Here is a 6000-nt window from a genome sequence, read left to right on the forward strand (position 1 = left end):
TAGTTTGGTGTAGTGCAAAGCAAACTACTATCTACAAATGACTTAGCCGTTTTTGACTTAGATGCAGTGGTGATCATATGTGTCGAAAGAGGGTCACAGATTCATGGTATTCGACCGTTAAATAAGTTGACAGTTGGCGATGTACATCGGACGTTATGTAGACAAAAGCAAACTTCTGCTTTATGTGCGACGAATGATGAGAGAAACACGTCAAATCGGCTTTGGACCTGCCTTTTACAGCAAATGAGGTTAGAACATTTCGAAATTATCAGCTCTGTGTCTATTTCAACTTAACATAGGTCAAGTCATGTGGCGCATGCTAAAATATACGTCTAACCCGTAAATTGAAATTTGACAACGATGGCCAAATGTTTGCATTTTTGACGTACTTTGAAAAGCTCTCGCGTCGCTCACAATCATTTGGCCAAAGAAATTTTTACAGGAATCTGTAGACCATCCTTCTGCAATTCAACCACCAGAAGCTTGATCCATTTGAAGGTTTCGCACATGGTGAAAATTAATTATATTCACGAAGTACTTTTAAGTGAATGAAATACATGTCTTCGAAATTTAATTATTTTGCACCCAAAACGACAACGCAACTTTCCCTAAAATCAACCCAGGACACATTTAAACATTGCTCAAAAATATTTGAGTGTTTTAAAGACGGAAGAATGATGTAGTTTTGCATACGAGGCTCTCAAACTTGCTTAACAAAATGGTGCGTCAAATGACGATTTTAACGGCACTTGGTAATTTGCATATTTCTTTGAAATAAAAGGATATTTTCCCAAAAAAACTATCCAGTAGTTTTTGTCATGCCCTAGCCTATCTACTATGAAAATATGAGCGAAATCGAATTTTCGACCCTTGCCGCGAAATTAAGAATTTGTCTGATTTTTACAGGCAGGCACTCTTAATTTATACACTACCCTGTGATTTTACCGCTCTAAAAGTCACAAGTAGTCTTTTTAACTCGTGAATTGGGCATGCGCAACACGAGTTATCGTGAGTTATGGAGAAATGTGTCGCTCGCTCGGTGGGCTGTAAACATTATGCAAATGAGGTACGCTCGCGGCTTACTTTTAAATTGCTGTCCATCTTTAATTAAAATAAGCTGTTTTAAAGGTCTAAATCGAAAGATATAAGTTAAAGAAGACTCGGCCACCGAATATGAGAACATCCAGAATCGTAAAATCGATGAGCAGCACAAGTTCTCACTGAATGCGGAGTTCGTACGGATGTTACAGAAACAGAAGTCGTTGAAATACGGTTATGGTATGGTAAATGCACATATAGCGAGCGAAATGATATAAACACAGAGCATTTATTTATTGTATCACTAAAAACATTGAAAAACGAAAGGAAAAAAAATAGAGATCTACATGTACCCGGAGTCGATCGCGATTACTTTCCAATGTGGTTACTTTCCTGTGCTAAGTGAGCATAACATGAATGAAACGGAGAAAATGAAGATCACAATTAAATGAACCGTTGATAACTAGCGGGCTCGAGTCTGTACGAGGATTGTCTGTCCCCTGTCGTCTGAAGGTTAATTTGTCCTTCACCGAACAACTGTCAGTGAGTATATTTAGTATTCGTGGATTTTCTGACGCTCGACAGTGCCTTTTTTAAAGCTTAGAGGTCACATGTTTCATTCGTCGACAAATAGAGTCACAAAGTTTGTTTTAAGGGAAGGTCTTCATGACTTGTTTTGCACCGAGGCTCTTTGCAAGCTACACACAACACAGGTAAGCTGAAACAAGACGTTTTGCTCAAGAAGCTTGGTTTCGAAGAAATCGGAGTGAATCAAGGTAGTAGTTGAAGGATACATTAGTCGTCGCAATCACCGTCTGGATCTGCAAAGAGTTTAACATTTCACATTAGGCCGTTTGTATTTGATTTGATTTTTTGAACATGGCGAAACAGAAGTTTTTGAGACAGTTTGTCGTGTTATTTCTTCTTTGATTTCCTTGATGAAAGATCAGGTGTCCAGCCTGAACGAGAAAGGAGTCAAAGCTGTAGTTTTGGGGTCAGAAAGTTCTGACACGGAGATTAAGGATGCTTTTCAAGGTAAATACAACCTTGTGTTTACAAAGTCGGTGCGCTGTCAAATGGGTTTTGAATACAGATCGCGGATTTCAAGCAGGTTCCTGGACTTTAGAAAACAAAAATGGTAATGTCCAGTATTACTTCGAAGTTTAATTCAAAGTTTTGAACGACTAGTAAAGCCACGGCCGATAAAATGACTGCAAAAGCCGTTGGCAAAAACTCACGCTTTTGCTTCAGCGTGAAGAATAATTTGAACATTTTGTCACGCAGCGAAGCACGTCTGCGAAATTTTGAACATTTTTTTGCTTTTAGATAGTTTTTTTGTTTTCTTTTGCCTCAACTTGAATGAAAATTTATTGTTATTGAACTTCCTGTCGTGTTTCTTTCATTTGGTTACCTTTCTTTGGAAATTTTAGGTTTTAAAGTTAACGGTATTTTTGCACTGTGGTTTTCTGCATATTTAATTTACGGCGACCGCCGCGCCGTGTTTGTTTAGTTTATTCGCCTCGTTCAACTGCATTTTTTTTAGTTTTATTCAGCTACTACAAAACTCCTGAGAAAAGAACTAAGTGGGCACTAATTTTGCACAGTTGAAATACGATTTATCTCAAAATAGTTGGCTTGTTTTTGTCCTCTTTTTTATTTACAACTTTCATCTTTCTTTCACTGCGCCATGTTTCCTCGTCGTCTTTTTGCAACTTGAAATGAAAATATCTCCTACACTTTGCATTTCACGGAATTTTTACATCGGAAACTTCCATCGAAAATGTCATGAACGCGTCCTTGTACATGTACGTCCTTATAAGCAGAACCTGAAAATGCCATTTTGCAACAAAACTCAAAGCTCGTTTCTGTTTATCTCATTTGATAAAGGGAGAATGAGTAATGTTTTCATTAAGACAGAATTGCCTTGATTTTTCGATATGTCCACTGTTCACTTTTCAACCACATTTACTGCCAACTATTTCCTGGTGAACCAGAAACAAAAATGATAAATGTTTAAAACACATGACCTCTTCCACCCTGGTCAAACGTAATGCCATGATCGTTTCAGTTGTAATGCCTTCTTATCCAAATGTTACTTTGTTTCCTCGGTACCTCATTAGCGAACACTGAACTACTGCTCGTACTGTAAATATGAAAATCAACCACAATATTCCCCAAACCAGATAATACTAAACATATTCCAAAAAATACTGTAATTCTTTTGTTCAATTCGCGAGTTTGCTCACAGAGCACTTTGATTATTTCAAGATTGCGTTTAGCACATGAACGTGCCTTTTCGAAATTTTAGGAGCCTGCATTGTATAGTTGAAGAACTTCAGCGTGTTGCTGGTCTGTTATATCAGGAGTACCCGTTGGATCCGCTCCGCAAAATATCCGCTCTGCAGACCAAAGTTGAACTGGCTGGGAATCGTAGGAATAAACAGAATCTTGCTGAGAATTTAGCTTATAAAGAGCTAGCTAGCTAGAAAAATTTTTTGGTGTACAAATTGCTTACATTGTGGTTTTACAAATCAGTTCTGGCTGGAAATTACGTTCCGGATGCGATCACTGTGAAATGACTGAAGTGTGTCATTCGACACTCTCTGACTGCTTGACCCTTTGTTTGAAAACATGCTTACAATATAATGTTAGTTGTTTATCAAAATTTTATTTACCAGCAAACAATAGAGGTCTGTTCTGTTGTCATTGATAGAGTGAAATTAGATCAGTTTCTTTTCCCTTGACGCTCCCTTTTCCCACGTTCAGTTGTATGTTAAACCACCGTTGATCCCGTCGCGGAAAATCATCGTCTGTTCTGCTTTCATGTCACCTAATACCTAGATACAACCGGTTATCTGGTAATGATGTTTTTTGGTTCGTGCAGTCTTTCCACATTTTGCTCTTTCTTGCCAGATGCCCGGTAAGACTCCGGTAACCTCATAATATTTTGTAACTTAGACATTGTTCCCGTATAATTTTGTGTTCAACGGTCGGTTAAAGCGCGGTCAGGATTCGCCGACCAGTTGTTTGAGGGTTTGGCTGCCAGAGAACTCTCAGGACTCCAATGATAAATTCAAAGGTTCAGGTAAGAACTACTTTGGAGTTGAACTAGCTAAATCAGTCTATATATTTAATATTGATCATGTTAAGCAACGTGTGCGGGAAAAGCCGGCGCAGTTTTTCAAACTGTATTCGCCACTGTATTGTATTTCAAACCCTACGGAAAGTGCAGCTTCAGTGAAAAGCAAGACCAGAAAAGGCCTAATATGTCTCCGAACTTGGAAGGGTTTTCGAAGTTGCCAGTCCATTCATCCACAGTGATCTTACTTCCAAGTGTAATTTTAATTCTGTAACTTTAACGGCCAGTAAATCCGATCCCGGTACTGCAGTCGATGATGACCGCTTTTTAACGCGTCGAACATGAGCTATTAGGGAGCTTAAGCAAACCACGACGACGACGGCAACGAGAGTGTCACTAAACACAAGGTTTAATGAGCAAAACAATAGCTGTGCACGTGCGTTATAAATTTTTGTACATTTCTTTGTCGTCCTCTGCAAAACAACAACGTGAAATGATCAAGTTCTGCGTCGTCTACGAAACGTGGACGACGACGGCTAGTTTTTCACATTTTCATCTGGAACTGTATGCCGTCGTTGCATATTTAATCTGAGCAAGTTTTTACAGCCATTGGCGTACTGAACAGATCTACACATTCGCGAATTTTGCTTGTAAAATATGAATTCATTTTTTACTAGGCGTCGTCCTCGGCGTCGTCGTCGTCGTTGCTTAAGCTCCCTATTGAAACACATTTGCCGCGTCTTGGACAAATCGAGATATTGAAATGATTATTTTTTCCCGGTGCAAGAAAGTGTTGTTTCCATCGGTTTCTTTACTGAAGTCCGATCGAGTTCTTTATATAACTGAAGGCTGATTACTTATTGCTGCCTTTTGGTATCGCCGAAGCTTTGGCCTGAAAGGTTGACCAACACACCTAATTGATCTAGTTCCATGCTAATTGTACTGTACTTTGGGATTTAAATGTCAAAGGTCAGAAAAGACCAGAAGGCAGTCATGTCATCCCAGATTTCGTTCTTTCGGTGTCGATAGCGCCAGGACAATAATATGTAATTTAATTTCTTATGCGTTTCCATTTCTTAACGCGCGTGTTTTTCGCACATTCAGTTTCTGTCAGAGAGCAAGTTATTTTGATGCCTCCGTTGTTAGCGGAAATGGAGACATTTCGCCTTGTTGTCCTTCTTTTTATGATGGCATGGACAGTGTTTATATCGTGGAACAATTATCGCGCGGTTCAGTTCATGTAGCTAAGGCAAAGCGCGAAACATGGCACACGAAAAAAGAGCCGTGGCACCAGTTCACACCATTCACTGAAATCACGCTTCTGGGTTATAGTTTGATGGCGAAATGAGCGGTGAAAAATCATTCCGCGATTATTGCTTTCTTAAACAGTTAAATCCTCGCTTCATTTGACTTGCCCCAGGGAATGTAATTTTCAGCAATGTAATATCAGTTAAAATCTAAGACATTTCATTGAATACTCTCATGAATGAGTTACTTTTGTGAACATAGTTCTTTATCTAGAGCTTACATTCAGGGGCTCCAATGGTATCACCAGTTTTGTATATTATCGTGTGTCCGTGGCTGTATGCGTATTTGGATGCATGTGTGTGTGTGTGTGCGTGTGTGTGTGTGTGTGTGTGTGTGTGTGTGTGTGTGTGTGTTTGTGCAGGGGGAGGAGGACGCCGGTATAAGAGGGATTGTGCAGTATGTTACATTTTCTATAGACGTATCATTTTGCAGGTGCAAAATTGATTGCGTGAACTATAAGAAGCATAGCTGAAGATGCTGCAAATGTTACCCGATATCATGGACTGGTACCCAAGAGGAGATGAGCAAATTTGTTGATGAAACCACGAGATTAAGTTTGTGAATGTCTTTATGCT

Source organism: Orbicella faveolata, unplaced genomic scaffold (assembly GCF_042242905.1).
Source record: "Orbicella faveolata isolate gen_17 unplaced genomic scaffold, um_ofav_v1 contig_46, whole genome shotgun sequence".
Classification (NCBI taxonomy): domain Eukaryota; kingdom Metazoa; phylum Cnidaria; class Anthozoa; order Scleractinia; family Merulinidae; genus Orbicella; species Orbicella faveolata.